The sequence below is a fragment of the Eptesicus fuscus genome, chromosome 4, assembly GCF_027574615.1.
Source record: "Eptesicus fuscus isolate TK198812 chromosome 4, DD_ASM_mEF_20220401, whole genome shotgun sequence".
In the NCBI taxonomy this organism is placed as follows: Eukaryota; Metazoa; Chordata; class Mammalia; order Chiroptera; family Vespertilionidae; genus Eptesicus; species Eptesicus fuscus.
In genome coordinates, this window is record NC_072476.1 from 94,024,148 (window position 1) to 94,045,004 (window position 20,857).

Here is a 20,857-nt window from a genome sequence, read left to right on the forward strand (position 1 = left end):
CTTTTTCCCCCCATTGACCTCTCCCCGGCCACCCCCACCCCTCAACACATGCCTTCACCACCACCACCACCCTGTCTGTGTCCATTGGTTATCAGTTTTATGTAATTCGTAATTACATAATAATTATTTATTATTTAATGAAATTGCATGCATACAAGTACATTGGTTGATCTCTTACCTCCTCACCCCCCCGCCTTCCCTCATAGGTTGGACAGTCTGTTCCATGCTTCTATGACTCTGGTTCTATTTTTGTTCATCAGTTTATGTTGTTCATTATATTCCACAAGTGACTGAGATCATGTGATATTTATATTTCTCTGACTGGCTTATTTCACTTAGCATAATGCTCTCCAGTTCCATCCATGCTGTTGCAAATGGTAAAAGTTCCCTCTTTTTATAGCAGCATAGTATTCCATTGTGTAGATGTACCACAGTTTTCTAATCCACACATCTGCTGATGGGCCCTTAGGCTGTTTCCAAATCTGAGCTATTGTAAATTGTGCTGCTATGAACATAGGGTGCATATATCCTTTCTGGTGTTTCTGTTTTCTTGGGATATATTCCTAGAAGTGGGATCACTGGACCAAATGGGAGTTCCATTTTTAGTTTTTTGAGGAAACTCCATACTGTTCTCCACAGTGGCTGCACCAGTCTGCATTCCCACCAGCAGTGCACAAGGGTTCCTTTTTCTCTGCATCCTCACCAGCACTTGTCATTTGTTGATTTGTTGATGGTAGCCATTTTGACAGGTGTGAGATGATACCTCATTCTTGTTTTGATTTGCATCTCTTGGATAATTAGTGACTGAGCATGTTTTCATATGTCTCTGGGCCTTCTGTATGTCTTTTTGAAAAGTGTCTATTTAGGTCCTTTGCCCATTTTTTTTTTATTGGATTGCTTATCTTTCTTTTGTTAAGTTGTATGAGATCCCTCCTTATAAATTTTGGAAATTAAACCCTTATCTGAGATAACATTGGGAAATATGTTCTCCCATGAAGTGGGCTTTCTTATTGTTTTGTTGATGGTTTTTTTATGCTTGAAGAAGCTGTTTATTTTGATGTAGTCCCATTTGTTTATTTTCTCTTTAGTTTCCATTGCCCCTAGGAGCTGTATCAGTAAAGATATTTCTGATGATGTTAAATGAAGCTTTTATTTCTTTTTAAAAAATATATTTATTGGGGTGACATTAGTTAATAAGATTACATAGGTCTCAAGTGTACATTTCTATTATACATGCTCTGTATATTGCATTCTTGCCCACCACCCAAAGTCAAATCATCTTTCATCACCATATAATTGACCCCCTTTACCCTTTATTACACCCATTCCGCTTCCCTCTGGTAACCACCATACTGTTTTCTGTGTCTATGAGCATTTGTTTGTTTTTCTTGTTTATTCATTTGTTGCTTTCAGTTTTATATCCCACACTAGAGGCCTGATGCACAAAATTTGTGCACTCGGGTGGGGGGGGAATAGGGGGTCCCTCAGTCCAGCCTGTGCCCTCTCACAGTCCGGGAACCCTCGGGGGATGTCCAACTGATGGCTTAGGCCCAAGCCGTCAGTCGGACATCCTTAGCACTGCTGTGGAGGTGGGAGAGGCTCCTGCCACCACCGCTGTGCTTGCCAGCTGTGAGCCGGGCTTCTGGCTGAGCGGCACTTCCCCTGTGGGAGCGCACTGACCACCAGGGGGCAGCTCCTGTGTTGAGCGGGATCGGGCTGAAACTGACTCTCTTACATCCCCAAAGGGGTCCCAGATTGCGAGAGGGTGCAGGCCAGGCCAAGGGACCCCACAGGTGCAAGATCAGAGCTAGGGAGGAATGCGGGAGGTTGGCCAGCCAGGGAGGGACCATGGGAGGGCTCCAGGGCTTGTCTGGCCTGTCTCGCTCAGTCCCAATAGTCTGGACCCCAGCAGCAAGCTAACCTACCAGTTGGAGTATCTGCCCCCTGGTGGTCAGTGCACATCATAGCAACTGGTCAACTGGTTGACTGTCTGCCCCCTGGTGGTCAGTGCACATCATAGCGAGCAGTTGAGCAGGCTTAGCATATCAATAGCATATTACGCTTTGAATGGTTGAATGGATGGCCGGACACTTAGAATATTAAGCTTTTATTATATAGGATATGAATAAAATCAGATGGTTCTTAACTTTGACTGTTTTCTTCTCATTTTCAAGATCCATCGATGTTGTCACAAATGACAGTATTTCATTTTTCTTATGGATGAGTAGTGTTCCATTGCATATATATACCACTACTTTATCCAATTATCTATCAAAGCACACTTGGGTTGTTTTCATGTTGTGGTCACTGTGAATAATGCTAAAATGAACATAAGGGAGCATATATCTTTGCAAATAAATGTTTCAAACATTCTGGGTAAATACCCAGAAGATGGGTTGCTGGGTTAGATGGTAACTCTATTCTTATTATTGTGAGGAACTGTTTTCCATAGTGGCTGTACTAGTTTACATTCCCAGCAATGAATGAATAGTTTTCTCTATTCTCCACTTATTTATTCAATCATTTATTTATTTGAATATGGACTCAGATATGTATTGTATACTTTTTTTCATAACCCAGTACTACTTTATTTATAAATCCATTTTATTTGGTAAGTGTGCCTTTTACATATCCCCATTATTGCTTAGTTTTGGTTTCAGTTTATTTGCTTATATGTCTTGAGCACTTTCTCACTATCTGCCACTACAAGTTCCAGATTCAACTTGTATGTTTCCTGCCCTACTTGTAGAATCAGCCATTCCTCATAAAATCTTTGCATCCTTTTATTGAAAAATTGTATTACAAACAAAGGTCTAGATGTTAAGTGTGCTCCTTGCTACTGAGGTATTTGTGATTCTAGGTCCTCTCAGAAAACAGAGCAAGAAAATACATTGCACACCAATCTCTATACAAACATTCTTCTGTCTGTAACCATCGGTAACCTTATTAAATGAACATTTGTTCATGCTAACGTCTCCAATTCTAATACATTATCACCTGGATCATGCTATCATTAAGTATAGCCTTCTCTCTCCCACTTACATGTAACTCTTAATCCAAAACTAAGAACCTTGCTTCCCAATATCTGCTTCTCGTTCACTTCATGGTTTGATTTTCAGCATACATATATACAGTATGTCAGGATTATGAACTCATACCCTCATGCAAAACAGCTTGATCAAGTTGTTTTCCTTTAGTCTTATTGACTCTACTCATTTCCAAAGTCACTTAAGTCACTAGCTTCAGTGAGCTTGTTTCATCCTTTTGCTGAACAGATTATATTGTCACATTCTGCACTCAATCATTAGATCTTCTAGTCTCCTGAAACTATATATTTTTAATTTGCATACATTAAGGTTTACTTTTCATGCTGTAAAGTTCTATAGATTTTGACAAGCACATAGCGTTGTGCATCCACCATCACAGTCCAATCGATAATTGTTTTACCCCTTTAAAAAAAATCCTCTGTGCTTCACCTATTCAACGGCTCCCTCCCCGACTCCTGCTGACCACTGGTATGTGTAGTGTCTTTATAGTTTTACCTTTTCCAGACTATCATACAAATGGAATCAAACAGTGTGCAGCCTTTTCACACTAAGTCTTTCACTTATTAATACAAATTAAAGACATTCATGTTTTTGTGTGTATCAGTAATAATAGTTCATTTCTAGTTTCAATTATTAATGGCTCATTGTCTTTTATCACTGAATATCATTCCATTTTATGGAGGCAAATTCATTTGGAGCTAATTTTTATGAAAGTTATATTGTGTGTGTTAAGCACTTTTTTTGCTGATGAACATTTAATTGTTCCAGCACACTTTGTTGGAAAGACAATCTCCATTCTCCACTGAATTTCTTTGACCTTTATATTTGTGTGGATTTATTTCTGGACTCTCTATTCAGTTCCATATTTCTGTCTATTCTTTTGCAAAATCATGCTGTCTTGATTACTGTTTCTTTATGTAAGTCTTGAGATCTTGAGTGTGAGTACTCCAACTTTGTTCTCCACTGTTGGATTGGTTATTCCAGAATTTTTGCTTTTCCTTATGAACTTTAGAGCCAACTTGTTTATGTCTATAAGGTAGCTTGCTGGGATTTTGATAGAAATTGCATAGAACGTGTAGATCAAATTGAATTAACAATAGTCTTGTCTTCCAATCTATAACACACACTCTCTCTCCTGTGATTTAGATGTTCTTTGAATTCTACCATAATTTCTGCAATTTTCTGCATGTAGAACTTATATATAATTTAGTAGATTTATAAATAATTATTTTCTGGTTAGTATTATAAATGTTATATTAAAATTTTCATTGTTACTGCTGATAATAGGGAAACAATTGCCTTTTGTTTAAGTTGTACTTTTATGCTGTAATCTTGCTATATTTTGTTATTATTTCAGATTTTTAGTAGATTATGTGACCTTATACATTCACATCATGTTCAAATATAAATGTTTTATTTTTCCTTTCTATTTAATATATTCCTTTTATTTATTTTTCTTCTCTTTTTGTTCTATGCAAGAATGTGCTTATTGTACTACAATGTTTACTAGCAATAGTGATAGCAGACCTCCTTGCCATGTTCCAAACTTAGGGATGATAGTAATTTCTTTTCTTTTTAGATTCTTTTAATCAAGTTGGGAACATTTATTTTTATTTCTAATTTACTGAGATTTTTAAAATCATGAGTGGCTGTTAGATTTTCTGTTAAATGGGTCTTTATGTTAAATACCTTGATGAAGTTATGTTTTCATTGTTAGCCTATAGATATAGTAGATTAAGTTAATTATGAACTTAAATAATTTAATAGGTATAGGAAATTCAGGTTATTTCTTTCTCTTATATGAGTTATGCTAGTTTGTTTTCTCAAGGAATTGACTCATTACATCTAAGTGATAGCATTTGTGAGCATAATGTTTTTTTCTGCATGAATTTAAATGTTTGCTTCTTTGTGTGTGTGTATTCTTACATTTATTTATATCACTCAAAATAGTAAATATGGTGGATCAATCATTTCTTTGATCCGATGAGATTATTATGTGAAGGTAGGATTTGATGTTTGATAACTGCTATATACATATTTGTCCAACTATAGCAATATGGTACACCAAGTTATTATTTAGGAAGGTGATGTGGGAAAGTCATTGTTTTTGCCAAGCGATTAAACTGATGGACACAAAGAATGAGCAAAGCAGAATTCCAGTCTTTCCTCATTACAATTTACAAATTAATTATAACATTCCTTAAATTCTTGAAATAGTGAAAAGGTGATATGCAAAATAAAATGATATAAATATATTAGGTCCCCAACATTTGAATGTTATAGCTGAAGACACAGAAATGAAGAGGAATCTCAAATAATTACCCTTAAAAATGCAGGCTTATGATGGAGTATATAAACTAGTTACATAAGATAAAGTCACATTAAGCATATTACAGACATGTTTGAATCTTTTGTTCTAATAAGAAAGTGACATTTTTGACTCAGCAATTACTCTTGTAGGAATAGTCCCTTGCCTACATTCAAGTATAATGAATAATTTACAACGCTTAGGGAAACATTCTGTAGAAAAGTACAATTTTTTAAATTAGAAATACTTAGAGATTAGTCAATTCTTATTTTAAGAAATATAGTCATATAAATTTTAGTATTGGAAGAAGACTTGAATAAACATTAGTAATAAGATAGTGTGTTCATTTCCAGCTATATGCATATCTTTCAGTTCATGCACACAGTCCCATGAAAGTAATACCCCTCATTTCATAATGCAAATACAAATTATCAACCTGATTTCAAAACATACCAATAGTCACATCCCTTTTAAGTGACAGTTCTGAGGAGAAAAGTAAAAATAGCAGTAACAAAACAGTGATATATATATATATATATATACATACACACACATATACACACACAAAGGCTTCCAATTCTCTACCTTGCAAAGGACTATATAAATTAAAGAAATACCTGTGCTCTCCTATCTCTTTATTTCAGTATCAAAGACGCCTGAATTCTGAAGTGGGCCATTCTGTTTTATGATTTTAATCTCGCATAAAATCAGCACATTAAAAAGTAAACTTCTTTCTTATTGCAGCATGCATGTCAAGTTTCACTTTGCAGTTCGCTCAGAGGAAAATGCATTTCCATCAACTTTTTAGTTATTACATTTCAACCTTTAATTTTTTTTTTAATGTGAAAACTGAGGCACTGAGAAACGATATGATGTCCCATGGTCTCAAAGCTAATAATTTTCAGGACCCTGATATGGACATTTGTTGGATTGACTTCAGTGGTTAAGCTCTTTCCATCTCATTTCTGTCTCCCCTTGACATACCTAAGCTTGATAATCGTTTACTTATCTCTAGGTTATTTCATTTTCCATTCCATATAGAAGTTGTTTTAAAAATATCTCCTAGATTTTTCCCCAATCACTGCCACATATCACTCCCTGTCCCATATATCTCTGAAAAAAAAAAAAAAGATTCCAGTTTAATAGAGTAACCATTCATTTTCTTTGTTCCACAGATTTTCACTCGTCCTTCTCTTGTGTCTTATATTGGCAGGATTATTTTCATAGTTGTATTGTGTGGGAGCGCCAATCCCACAGTGTCTCACATTAGTGCAAAATATTTGCGACCTAGGAGTGTTTTGGAATTTGAATAATGTGTTCCCAAAGAATGTGATTTCCAGGTCATTATACTTTTTAGAATTTTTTATACAAACAGATTTATTTATCATTTATGTTATTTTTCTTATTATCAAGTTGTCAAGATTTTCAAGTCACTCTAAGTAAGAATAATGCATGTTTATATTCTCTTGGGTACTTTCATTGTTATTCATTCTTTCTTTCAAGATACATTATTAATCATAGATCTAACTCACACCTCTCAGTAAAGAAGTTCCATGGGACAAATGTATTCTTTTTTTAAAATATATTTTATTTGTTTTTTACAGAGAGGAAGGGAGAGGGACAGAGAGTTAGAAACATTGATGAGAGAGAAACATCAATCAGCTGCCTCCTGCACACTCCCTACTGGGGATGTGCCCGCAACCAAGGTACATGCCCTTGACCCGAATCGAACCTGGGACCCTTCATTCCGCAGACAGACGCTCTATCCATCGAGCCAAACCGGTTAGGGTGACAAATGTATTCTTATGTTCTGTTTTTTATGCCATAGCACATGGATAGACTAACAAAATGCACTAGTATATGCATATGATAAGGGATTTAATAGTGGAAGATTAACAATTGAGGATAGCATAATGTTCTAAATTACTTTGAGTACAGCATGACCAAATGGGTGTACACACAAATTAATGGGACATAAAAATGGAGGTAATAAGCCCATTCTCCACTGTATGGCAAAAGTCAAAAGTTAAATGCAAGAAAATGAATTTTACTTTAACAGATGCAAAACCATTTTTTTTCTCTTTTCAATGTATTTTTCATTTATTTTACATTCAACTGGAGGGAAATTGGTTATTGATTTTCTGTCGGAAATTGAGAACACAGTTCCTGGAAAAATGAATGCATTCCCCCACTGGTAGAAAAAAAAAAAAAAAGCAAGTAATTTACTCTTATCCTGAAGGGTGTCAGAAAGGAAAGGGAGGTAGCCGAGTTCTCAAAACTTGTTGCAGGAAATGAATCCATATTCTTGCCAAAGAGATTCTTGACATGATCATCAAAAACATTTATTTTTAGTAAAATTTGTCAAAGGTTGTATGTTTCCAAGAAGCTAGTAACTGCAACTGTGTCTGCAGGGTCACAGCAGAACTAGAGGTAACTAGGAGATTAAGTCCTGTGCTTTGCTAGGGTGTAGCCTTATATCCTCAGCTTTGCCTGAGAATGGAAATCAATACCTTCAACTACAGGCAATTCTAAGAAGTAAGGTTGAATCCAAACATCTGTTTATTTAGTTCTCATCAAACACCTTAAAAATACACAAATATTTTCTTCTCTTTTACTGTTTGTAATATAAAAACAAATATTCATGAGTTTCTAAATGTTAAGTAGATCATGTGAAAAATATTTTTATTCAATAGGACAAAAATAAAGCAAATGTGATTTTATATTGGACATATATTTATATATTTTCTTTACAACCTACTAGTTATTGCCTAAAATAAAATTGTGTTTATATAACTTAATTTTTTTTTCTGACCTGCTAATGTCAATTACTTTTAAAGTCAGCTACATGAATAGATTAATTTCAGTTTTTATGTCATTCATGATTTAGCTAATGCTCTTTTCACTGGTGGGTTCACCAAAATTTTTATAGTTTTAATTAATTATATTACTTAAACTGAGATAATATAAAAATGCTATATAGATATTTATGTTAATAAAAGTGTTTGTGAACTGCCTAAAGAATCCATATTGCATGTAAGTAAAAAACAAGCCATTTAAATTCAGTGAAATCAGTGTGTATCACAATTATAGAAGTCAAACACAAACTTTAATTTTTGACAAAATCAAATGTAAAATGTGTTTAGATTAAAATTCACAAACAGTTATCACTTTAAAGAAAGTCGTAGGTAAAAATTATGAATTTTAATATGCTATCCATTAATTTGCATCTTATTTAGCAACCATTTATTGACCATTCAATATGTAAGATATACATAAAAATGGTTCCTGTATTTATGTCACTTTAAAAATAAACTAGTGTGTTTTAACTTAGGTGAATATTTTACATTGAAAGACGTAGCTTTTTGTATCAAAACTATATTCATTTCAAATGTTTTTTTTTTTTTACTTTCATAGTTTAGTATTAAGAACATAAAAATAGCATTTGATTGAAAACCATTTTATTAACAGTGAGGTAATAGAGATGGTTTTATTTATACATTTGTCAAAGATTATAAATTCTTCCAAGGACAAAAACATACACAAGAGATTAATATTTTAATTGTGTGACTTAGTAATATATTATGACCACTATTCCTATCATATTAGAAGTATCAGCTTTGTTCTGCCAATTTCTTTAGAAGTTGATTCATTTTCCTTCTGTTGGTTAGAGTATTGAGGGTTTCAGATTAAGTTGCAGCTATATGATGTGTTTTTAAATGAAAATTCCACTTCCAGTGGGTTTAAAATGGAAAGCCACTGCCTGACTCCAGGCTATCTGCCGGGTAATTGCAGAAAGAACTTGGTTAGGTCCATGTAGAATGAATGAGCCCCAGCTCTGTGAAATGTGGTGCAGACGATCCATCCAGCTGAGAAAAAAACTTTGAAGATGATTGCCTTAGGAATTCTAGCGAACACAGGCTGAGGGAGTGACTCTAATTCAAAGCAAGCAAACCATCCTGATTTTTTATGATGATAACTACTCAAAACTCTGGAAAGTAACTACTTCATACAGAACATAATTGGCATTTAAAAAACATTTGATCTGACTGAGTTAGCAATGCAGGTTGAAAAGGAAACCAATTTACTCTTGTTGGAGTTTTATAACCACATCTGTGTTACATTTAAAAATAAAAAATATAAAGATTCTGTCCGGAAGTGAAAGTTAAATAATAAAATAAGCCAAGTGCACAGCCAATGTTAGGATGCCTCTACATATTGCAAATTAATCATGCGTATGATTTTTTAATTTAGCTAAATCAAGTGGCAATAAAGGTTACATTTTAGAGAGTGAAGATTATAAGAGCACAGCCTTCATAGAAACTCATAGCTGTGCACCAATCTTCACTTTTTCTTCCTTTTAAATCTTTGAATATTTTATGGATAAATGGCCAAATATTGAGCATTTGAAAAACTCAACCAGGTGGTTAAATTCTGGTCAAGAAAATTTTAGTGGAAATGGTGAATACAACCTGTTCACAAAGGGAAAATAAATGAGTTTGTTTGTTTGTTTTTTAAATCTCTTTCTCCTCATGTTAGCTGAGGTGTGGACTTAGTCGTTGACTCTCAAAAGGGTTTCATGGAACTAACTCCAAGTGGAAACGCTGTACTTAAAAATGAGCAATAAAAACAAGATGTTAAAACTGGAGATCCACGGAGTCCGGGGCTCTTCTGCCAGCCAAAAGAGCAGAGGCAGGGATTGGCTCATAAGCGCACATTTAATAATATCAGCTGCTGGAGATCTGGGAAGGTGACAGGTGAAAACCCTAACATCCACCTTCCCCTTAAGCTTGTTAGAAGTAAGCTTACATAGAGGAGTCCAGGGAAGGGAATGTGGGCAGAGAGCACAAAGGGGTTTCTGGTGATGTGTTGTCCTGGAATTTGGGTCCCTGTTGGGGGTCTTGATAAATGTCTTCATTACTGGTTGCCAGAGCAGGAGGGTGCATCATCCCGGTGTTTCTGAGACCTAATCGATCAGCCTCCCCATTCCTGGTGGCCAGGTGTGTCAGTTCAAGGCTCCAGTAAAAGTCTTTTTGTTCTTGCTTGGTAAACTGAAAACTGCAACAAAATCTTAGCCAGATCACATGTACATTTGATTATTTAATTACATATTCTGTTAGTAAAAGGAAGGGAAAGGAAATAGAAAGGAAGAGAAGAGAAAAAACAAACTGTATTTTTAGTCTGGCTAGTATTGCTCATATTTGAGCATCGACCTATGAACCAGAAGGTCACAATTTGATTCCCTGTCAGGGTGCATGTCCGGATTGTGGGCTCGATCCCCAGTGTGGGGCATGCAGGAGGCAGCCAATCAATGATTCTCTCTCATCATTGACGTTTTGCTCTCTCCCTCTCCCTTCCTCTCTGAAATTAATAAAAATATTTTAATTGTATTTTTATTCTATGCTTGTACCCCTAACATGCCACACCCCACCTTCCCTATGTCATCTGTCCTCAGATTGTTTGTTGTGACAGACACTTCTATGTTGTTTAAACTGTGGATATTTTGATGACCCCTCATAGGCAAACATAATTCTAAGTTATGCAGAATCTATACTGATAAAAGGGTAATATGCTAATTAGACCGGACGTCTTCCAGAGGACTCTTCCGGACGTCCTTCCTGACAAAGCCGGGCCCGGGTGCCTGCGGCTACGGCCCGCCCAGGAGAAGCCGCCCCTTGGTCCCAGGTGAAGAAGCCGCTCCGCCAACCAGCCTCCGCCAGGGACCTGTTCGGGGACCTGCCGGAGCCCGAGCGCTCGCCAGCGGCCGGTAAGTGATGAGCTGTCCTGCCAGTGAGGATAAGGGGCAGGCGGGCGGGCGGGCTGGTGGCGGCCTGGAGGCCGCAGTGCCTGAGGTGCCGGCCGGAGGAGAGGGCCGGCAAGTGTACTTGCCTCAGGCCCGGCCCCAGCATGCACACTGAAGCCCCGGAGCCCCGGAGTGCTCCACCATGTTCCCTGGTAGGAAGAAAGGGCTCTGCTCCAGGCCCTCTGTGTGCGGCCCCCACGCGCCGGCAGCCCAGCTTCGGGTCGCTCAGCATCAGTCTGGTGCAGAGTCCCTCTGCCTTCGCACACGGCGCAGCGTCCAGGCCTCTGGCCCGTAGCCCTCCCCCTGGGTCTGAATCGCTTTTCCCTTGAGCAACGTTTTTCCGAGCCTGCTTGTACACGTTCAGGGTTTTGTGTTGGTTTGTTTTGACTCCAGAGATTGAAGGAATCGCCAGCGTTGTCTTTCGTGTTTTTGAATCATCCTCTGTGCTTCTCTGATTTTTTGGTTGATAGCAGTTTCCCGGGTCATGGGAAGTCTCCCTCTCAGGAATCAGGAGCACCAGCCCAGGTCCACCCATGGGCCTAGCCCTGACCACGGGGGTGAGTTCCTGCAGGCTGGGGTTTGATCCCCACACATTAGCTGTAGGAGACCAGTGCCTTTGTTATTGCTGTGTGTCTGGGTTTTAATTGGACAAATGCCCAGCGGTCACAGGTGAAGAAGCTGCCCCGTGGTCCCGGGTGCCAGCTTAGCACAATCTTGTAGGAGGAGAATTCTGTCTGGGTTTCCCCAAATTCCCTCAGCCCCTACTCACCCCTCTGTAAAGGCACAGAACAAGTGAGGCCCCTTAAATAAGAATCAGAGGTCTCCAGCAATGGTGGGCCTCTCTCATCACAGTCATTTGGACTGGATGGCATTTGAGTATTTATCTAGGCACCATGACAGAGAAACACAAGCTCAAGTCATGATCTCTGCCCTTAAATAATTCACAATCTTATTAGAGCGAGTAGATGATAAAAGCGCAGTAATGACATCAGAATGGAAGGCAACAATACAGAGAGGAACAGAGGCAATTGTTAGAGTGATTTTCCAACAATTAGTACAAAGAGTATGTGCTATGAATTAAATAAAAAAATATATGTGTGGAAGTAGCTGCTTCATGAGTATGGCATCCCTTCCTATTTTAAAGGAAGCTGAGTTCCATGTGAACTGTGTACTATGCTATGATATTTGAGGCACAGAACAAGGGAGGCCCTAAGTGTACTATGCTTCGATATTTGAGACATTCTTTATTGTTCAATGTGATCTATTTGTGTACAACTCAGTTTTTTAATAGCTAAATTACTGAATAATACATCTTGTTATAAAATATTATTAGAAGATCAAATGATCAGGTGACACTTATTGTTATTTTCTATAAATGAACACAATCTCTGGTATGCTAAAGTGATAGCTATTATAGAAATATTCAGACAGGGAGACCTACAGGCTTGATTACAAGTGAGGTTTACTATCACAACCCAAATTTATTGCTTAAAAAAAAAGCAGGGAGCCAACTAGAAACTGAACCAAATATAAGCCCTTGAAGGGCAAATGTAAATTGGATAAGCTTCGCTATTACAAGAGCAATAAGAAAGAATTCAGAGGCAAGAATGAGAAGCAGATTGCATCCACTCTAAGTTGCTGCTAAAGAAAAAGAATGGTATACTATGAAAATACTTAATACAGATTGTAAAGAGATTTGTTCAAAGAGGATTTTCTAGAGTAGGTGGTATTTCAGTTATTTTTTTTTTAAGTGTGAAGAGGTTAGCTAGCTAAAGAAAAGGTGTAGAGGTCCTGGATTGGAGAGGGTTCAGGCTGGGCTGAGAGATCCCCCTCCCCCGCCTTGCATGAATTTCATGCACTGGGCCTCTAGTTATTATATAATCTTGCCCTTCTCACTTATTACATTTATCAATAAATTTTAAGAACAGTTTATTTGAACACACAATAAAATTGCCTCTCCTATCATTGTTCCTTTTGTGGACTCAGTCCTTGACCAGTGTGACTAAGACCCTGTATACTTTCACGTTTCTGAATATTCCATTCAGTGAGAAAACCTAGTTTCTAAAATTTAGGTTCAAATTTAGGAGAAAGGATGGTTTACATGATGAGTCTTGAAAGCTTAAGCAAAATTACACCTGCTACTTTGGTTGACTATTTCATAAATATGAAGCTGAGTCTTCACATTTGAACTAGTAGGAAAATGCTACTCTGAGAAAAATGCAATTCGCGTTTTGTCTCTTTCCCTTGAAATTCTCAGTAGTCAGTTTTCTCAATGAAAGCCCGAGTTTAGGTGTTGATATCAGAGATACAAAGTCAAATTAACCCCGCCCCCAAAGAAAAAACAATGTAGACTGTCTAAGATCTAAGACAGAACAGCTAAGGATGGTCCCCGATTGCTGGCTTCACTCACCAGCGTAATGGTACAAACAAGACTGGAAGTTGAGGTCCATATTGGAGGGAGCATATTAAGAGTGAGCTTTCAGTAGAAAAGTGGGAACAGCTTAAGTGTCCAGGAAATCAGGTGAGGTGCTTTTAAAAAATAGAATTTGAATTGCTCACCAAACTCAGGGATGCAGATCAACAGGTGGATCTCAATTCATTTTAAATTAAGAATTCCAGGTGATTCTGATGCAAATGGTCTGTGGCCACTGTTGGGCAAACAATGCTGAGAGGAAAACAGCTTTTCAGGGCAGCCCACATTCTTTTGCTCTCAGTCCCCTCGGAGCAAGGGAACCAGTCACACTACCACTTCATCACATCTTTTCTCATGGATTTTCCTGTCTCTCTCTGATAAAGACCCTTGTGATTAGGTTGGAACCACCTGGATAATAGGAAGAAAAAACAAATGTAGACATTTCAAGAAAATAATACACAAATGCCTATTTGCATTAAACATTTAACATCACCCTGGCTGGTGCGATCAGTGGTTAGAGCATAAGTCCTCACACTGAAGTGTTTTGGGTTTGACTCCTGATCTCTTCTCTCTCTCTCTCTCTCTCTCTCTCTCTCTCTCTCCCTCCCCTCTCTCTCATTTACTTGCCCTCCAGCCCCCCCCTTCCACTCTCTCTAAAAAAAAAAAAAAAAAATCAATGGAAAAATTATCCTCCAGTGAGGATTAACAAACAAAAAAACATGTTCAGCATCATTATACATTAGGAAAATGCATATTAAAACCAACATGAGACAGCACTATCATTCACAAGAAAGGCTATAATCCACGACTGTTAATATCAAGTGTTGGTAAGAATGTGAAGAAAACAAAACCTCTATACATTGCTGGTAGAAACTTAAAATGTATAGGTCCTGTAGCAATCAGTTAGACAGTTTCCTCAGGTTAAATATATGATCCAGGATTATTCCCGCATTGGTCTACCCAAGCAATATTAAAAACTATATCCACACAAAGATTTGTAGAAAATGTTCATAGGAAGAAACTAGATATATCTAAATAATCAGCAACTGGTAAGTAGGTAAACAAAATATAGTGTATTAATACAGTGGTATACTACTCAACAATAAAAAGGAACAAACTATAGATACATCTAGCAGCATGCATAATCTCAAAAACAATATGCTAAGTGGAAAACCAAACTAAAAGACTATATTGCATTTGAATGAAAATTCTAGAAAAATACCCCACAAAATATTGTGTGTATCACATACACACATACACATTCATATCTATACAAATATTATATGTGCATATATACATACAGATATACAGGGTGTTCCAAAAATGTATAATCACTTTGAATGATTATTAGTTCCAATGGCTTAAATATGAAAAGAAAGAAACATCAATTGAGCTATCAGCTGTTAAAGTGTGTATACATTTTTTGGGGACAAAAAAATTGTTCTATAGTTGCCTGGCATTGGATATAGGAGCTGGGGTTGACTGCCAAGAGAAAATTTTATGGTGATGCATATATTCTATACTAGATGTATTGATTATTACAAACCGTATACATTCAATAAGAGTTATAGAATTACAGAGTTACATTTGATGACTTTTCTGGCATGTGCCTTTTTTATTTCTCAATAAAGAGAAATGACAACTAAGAAGTCATACACACAAAACAAGTAAAAAAGAACAATCAATCACATACAAAGCAAGTTAAATTTCTGAACAAACTACTCAGCAAAACCTACTAAACACTAAATTTAGATAAATTGATGTAGGGTTAGTAATGAACTCTTTTGCCCTCTCTGTTTTCCCCTCTGGCTCATATTTTTATACAAATTCTTCAGTTAAATTTGGCATAAGAAGGATCACATGTCACACTATTTCAAGTGATTTTTGTCTTATTTAAAATATTTTAAATTATTTTTAAAACCACATATTAAAAATGTAGATAAGGAAATAAAAATGTATTGCTACACATTGGAAATACCTAAAGTTTTATACTCTAAAAATAATTTGAAGCAATTTTTCCAGCTTCCTTCTAATAAAAACTTTTTTGCAGGAAACATTAAGGAGCTTAAATTTCTAATCCTTCAAAACTGAGTGTGTGCTTGAAATCTGAAAATGTCACAAACCACTAAATTGAAACTAGTCCTGTATAACATAAAACCCATGGAGAGGAACCACAATTAGGAAGTAAAAGACTTAGAAGCAAGGCTTAAGCATTTGAACAAACGCTATCAGGTTACAAAACTGGCAGACAATGGAAGGAAATAGGAGAAAAAATGTCTTTAGGGTCTTGGGTTTCTTCACTTTTCTATTATGAAAATATTTATTAGAGTGAAGCATTTTTAATATAGACATACCCTGCAGCTTAGTAAGAATTTTTTATCTTTAAGTATCTATGTTTATTTCCTCTTAAATACTTATGTTTATTTGACAATACCCGTGATTTGACTTAATTGGTGCCTCATGATGTATGAGATGTATAAAGAGACATTCCTGGGATTAAATTCAGATTCAGCTAAAAGGAGTACTTTCAGACAAAAACCCTATCTAGTAAAAGAGTAATATGCAAATTAACCATCACTCCACTACACCCATAAGCCATGCCCACAAGACAATTAGGGCGAGTATGCAAATTAACCCAACCAAGATGGCTGCAGCCACAGAGAAAGCAGGAGGGAGGCTTGGATTTCCCAGGCAATGGAGGAAGCCAAGCTTTCCACACACCCTGGCCGGCCCAGGCCTCCACTTAAGGCTACAAAGTTTCAATTATAGAAGGTGAATTAACCCCAACAGAAATGGCTGCCAGCCACGAAGCAAGCAGGAGGCTTGGCTCCACTCCAGGCTACAAAGTTTCAATTGTAGAAGATAAATAAACCCCAGATACCAGGGCCTCTGCTTGGGTCACTGGGGGGGCGTGGCCAGCCTGCAAACCACCACAGGCCCCTCACCCAAGCCACCCCATGCCCCAAGGGAACCCCCACCCTGATCTGGCACACCCTCAGGGCAAACCAGCTGGCCCCCACCCATGCACCATGCCTCTATCCTATATAATAAAAGAGTAATATGCAGATTGACCATCATTCCAACACACAAGATGGCCACCACAAGATGGCCAGCAGGGGAGGGCAGTTGGGAGGGACCAGGTCTGCAAGGGAGGGGAGTTGTGGGTGATCAGGCAAGCAGGGGAGGGCAGTTAGGGGTGACCAGGCTGGCAGAGGAGGGAAGTTGGGGGCATACAGGCTGGCAGGGGAGCAGTTAGGCAGGCAGAGTGGTTAGGGGGTGATCAGGCTGGCAGGCAGAATCGGTTAGGGGCAATCAGGAAGGCAGGCAGGCTAGCAGTTGGGAGCCAGAAGTCCTGGATTGTGAGAGGGGTCCCAGATTGGAGAGGGTGCAGGCTGGGCTGAGAGACACCACCCCCCCCCATGCACGAATTTTGTGCACCGGCCTCTAGTAAATAAATAAAATAAAATAATTAATAAGCTTCAATTTTCTCATACACTAAAGGCATTGATAACATCTACTTTGTCATTGTCTTCAATTTTAGGTGTTATGGATTTAATAGTATTTCAAGTAGTAAATGTTCAAGGAAGGCTTAATTCTGAAGATGAAGCTCACCTCAAGATTCCTGATGCTTTTTCATTGAACCAAACCAGATACTAGGGCTGTTCTAAAGGGATTTTACAGATGTAAATACAGACTAGATTCAGTTGACCTATGAATAATCAGATTATCCAAGTTTGTATGACTCCGTGGTCGGCAAACTGTGGCTCTCAAGCCACATGCGGCTCTTTGGCCCCTAGAGTGTGGCTCTTCCACAAAATACCACAGCCTGGGTGAGTCTATTTTGAAGAAGTGACATTAGAAGAATTTTAAGTTTAAAAAAATTTGGCTCTCAAAAGAAATTTCAATCGTTGTACTGTTGATATTTGACTCTGTTGACTAATGAGTTTGCCAACCACTGCAGTAGGTGAACTCTTTTAAAAACAGAATTTGTTCCAGCTGGTAGCTAAAGAGAACATTAGAAATTCAAAGCACAGGAAGAATTTGGTGCCTCCTAACTGCCTGGAAGATGGAATAGGCCACAGAACAAGTGATATGGGCCCAATTATCTACTCCAAATATTATTATGCTGAAATCCTAACCTCTAGTGACTCAGAATGTGACTGTATTTGGAGTTAGGATTCTTAAAGATATAATTACGTTAAAGTAAAGTCATTAGTGTGGGCCCTAAACTGATATAAGAGGAGACACTGAGGACACAGAAAGGTACAGAGGATGGAGCCCCTGTAGACACGGAGAAGAGGGCTTTCTGCAAACCATGGAGAGAGGTCACAGAAGAAACCAATCTTGCTGATGCCTTGATCTTGGACTTCAGCCTCCAGAATTGTGAAAAAAAATACATGTCTGTTTTTCAAGTCATCAAGTCTGTGGTACTTTGTGATGACAGCCCTAGAAGACTAGTGCAGTTAATATACATCCTAAGAATTTTGCCTTTTCACAATGTGACTGTATCTTAAAATGCTAATTTTTAAAATATTTTGCCATAAATGTTAATTTGTCAAATTAATAGTATATAAGTTGAAAAATTACCATTACAATAATGGTGCTTGAGAAATTCATACAATAAAATTTTATAGTGTACTGCATACTTGAAAGTATTTTATATATTACAAAAAATGATAGCATGAAAAAATCTGCATATTTGTATTTGATCTGAATATTGTTTTATAATTAAATATTTATCAGATAACAAAGTAGTGTTTTAAAATTTGACTTCAATTAAGGAATAGGTAATGTGGGAAGAGCAAATAGTTAATTGTTTGAAAGACTTTCATAGTAGTTGCTCTGATGCTCAGATAACCAAAATAAAAATGTGATGTAAATCATAAGCTATAAAACTTTCATATTGCTTTATGCAATTTAACTAACATTGGAAAACAGGCCATTCTAACAAGGAAATATTCACTTAATAGAATCAACAAACTTGAATCATGCAAGTTAAATTTCTACTCAATCCAATTCAATTGAACAATTTAGCTTTAATTGACATGTGTATATGTTTGTTATAGTTGCAGATATACCTACTAGAGGCACGATGCATGAAAATTCATGCCCCGGAGGGGGGTCCCTCAGCCTGACCTGCCCCCTCTCACAGTCTAGGAGCCCTCAGGGGCTAGAGGCAACCTGATGATCAAGGGAAGGAGACGCCCCCAGCACACCTCTGCTCCTGCCACTACCGGCAGTGCAAGCCTCTGCTGACCCTGGTTACCTGCGCCTCGGGCTGGCCCTGGGCAGCTGGGCAGCCGCCATCTGAGGCTTGCCTGCACCTCGGGCGTCGGCTGGGCAGCTGCCATCTGAGGCTTGCCTGTACCTTGGGCCAGCTCTGGGTGGCTGGGGGTCTGTGGGGACTGGGGGACTTCAGAGGCAGGCATTCAGAGCGGCCGGACCCACCTGGGGGCAGACCTGGCTGTGCCGTGTGCCTGCTGCCTGGCGGGGCTGAGGGCACTGGGCAGCACCATCTTGTGGCTATGGGCACCACCATCTTTGAAGGCGTGGCTATCAATTAGCATATTCCCTCCTTATTGGCTGTGGGTGCCGCCATATTTGTGAGGGCATGATGGTCAATTAGCATATTCCTTCTTTATTAGATAGGATGCATATGTTTATGTGTGCATATTTGTATATCTACATGCATACGTGTGTGTGCTCTAATTGTTGTCTACTAATTAAAGACAATGAATAGTTCTAGGTTTGACATAGATCTATAATATAATGAAAGAGAAGCATCTGTTCAAGAAATAATTTTGAAAGGCATTTATTATTTATATCTAGGGATGTAACTAAAGACCAGTAACCAAAATTAGGATAATTAATTTTTTAAAAATTGATAAAACTCATTAAATATGACTAAAATCACATCAAATTAATGTAGCATAAGATGGAGCCATAGGGAAGTGCAAACTTGCATTGCCAATTGTTCTCTTGGAAGTAAATGCAGTTAATCATTTAATAGACCATAAGTATGAGTACAGTGAATAATTCAAATTCTATCTGAAAATCCAAATAGAGTAATATGCAAAACTCCGTTTGGTGACCAGTTTGGCAACTTTTCTTTGAATTACATTGTAAATAATTTGCCTTATTAGTCACTGTTGGGCCTTTTGGTGGCATGTAAAAAATAAAAATGAACAACAGGCTTTTGAAGCCAGATAACAATGAGTAACCACATGCAGTAACTAGCAAGTTTACCAGGAGCTGCTCACAAAGTAGCTGTACGGTATTCTGTTAAACTTGGGACATCCTGCTCAGGATATTGTAAAAGATAAAAATCAGGGTATCGGCAGGATTCCACAGTTAACAGCTCAGGAATGAATATGTTGATAGACCTCATTCATTTAAAAACAATGGGATCTGATTAACCCCCTTTTGCTAAACAGAATATAGGTTAACAAGAGTTGATTAGTCAAATAAAATATTTTCCGTTTAGGGGGAAATTGGCTTTCTTTTTGAGTGTAGTAAGCACTATAATACACAATCATGTCATTTTCTAGAGATATCTTAATCACAAACGGTCTTATTCTGTCAGCAAAAGGATGTTTTCTATGTACTCTCCCCTCACCCCCACCCTCCCGCCCCCTGCTTCAGGTACTGTGAAAGAGTGAGAGAAAATGATTACTAAAACATGCATGGAAATACTTTAGTACCAAACAGTGAAGGAAGAGATGCTACATTTTGAAATGAAATATACCAAACTAGTGCATAAGAAGAGTGATAAGAATGTTTTGGCAAGCTCTCTTGGATCTCCAAAGCAAATTATAGGCCTTGGGGATGAATCTGAATTACATATTTGGATTTCAAAGTAAACCGGAGAATTTTTAATCAAAGCTTGTTCTTAAGATCGGGCTGCCAATAGTGGATAGCACTAAGGAATTATGAAAATTTAAAACTTATTGCTAGGAGTGTGTATTCTGTTTAATTTCAAAATGTTTGCTCCATAAGTATGATCTGCATTTTAATAGTGCCTATGCTTCTCTCCTTCAGGAATTTTTTTTTTTATTATTTAAAAGCAGAAGATTATAGATAGCTTTATCTCAGTTACATCAGATGCTCAGAATTAAGCACACAAACCCAAGTATTTACTATCATATATTGGCTGTTGTTGAAGAAAAAACGCAATAGAGAGGAAATAATAATAATGTAAATTTTCATCTATCAAAATAGACATTAAAAAAATTTCCCCATATTTTCAAAGAGATTTGTGGTAGATTACAAAAACACCTATAGTATAGAAA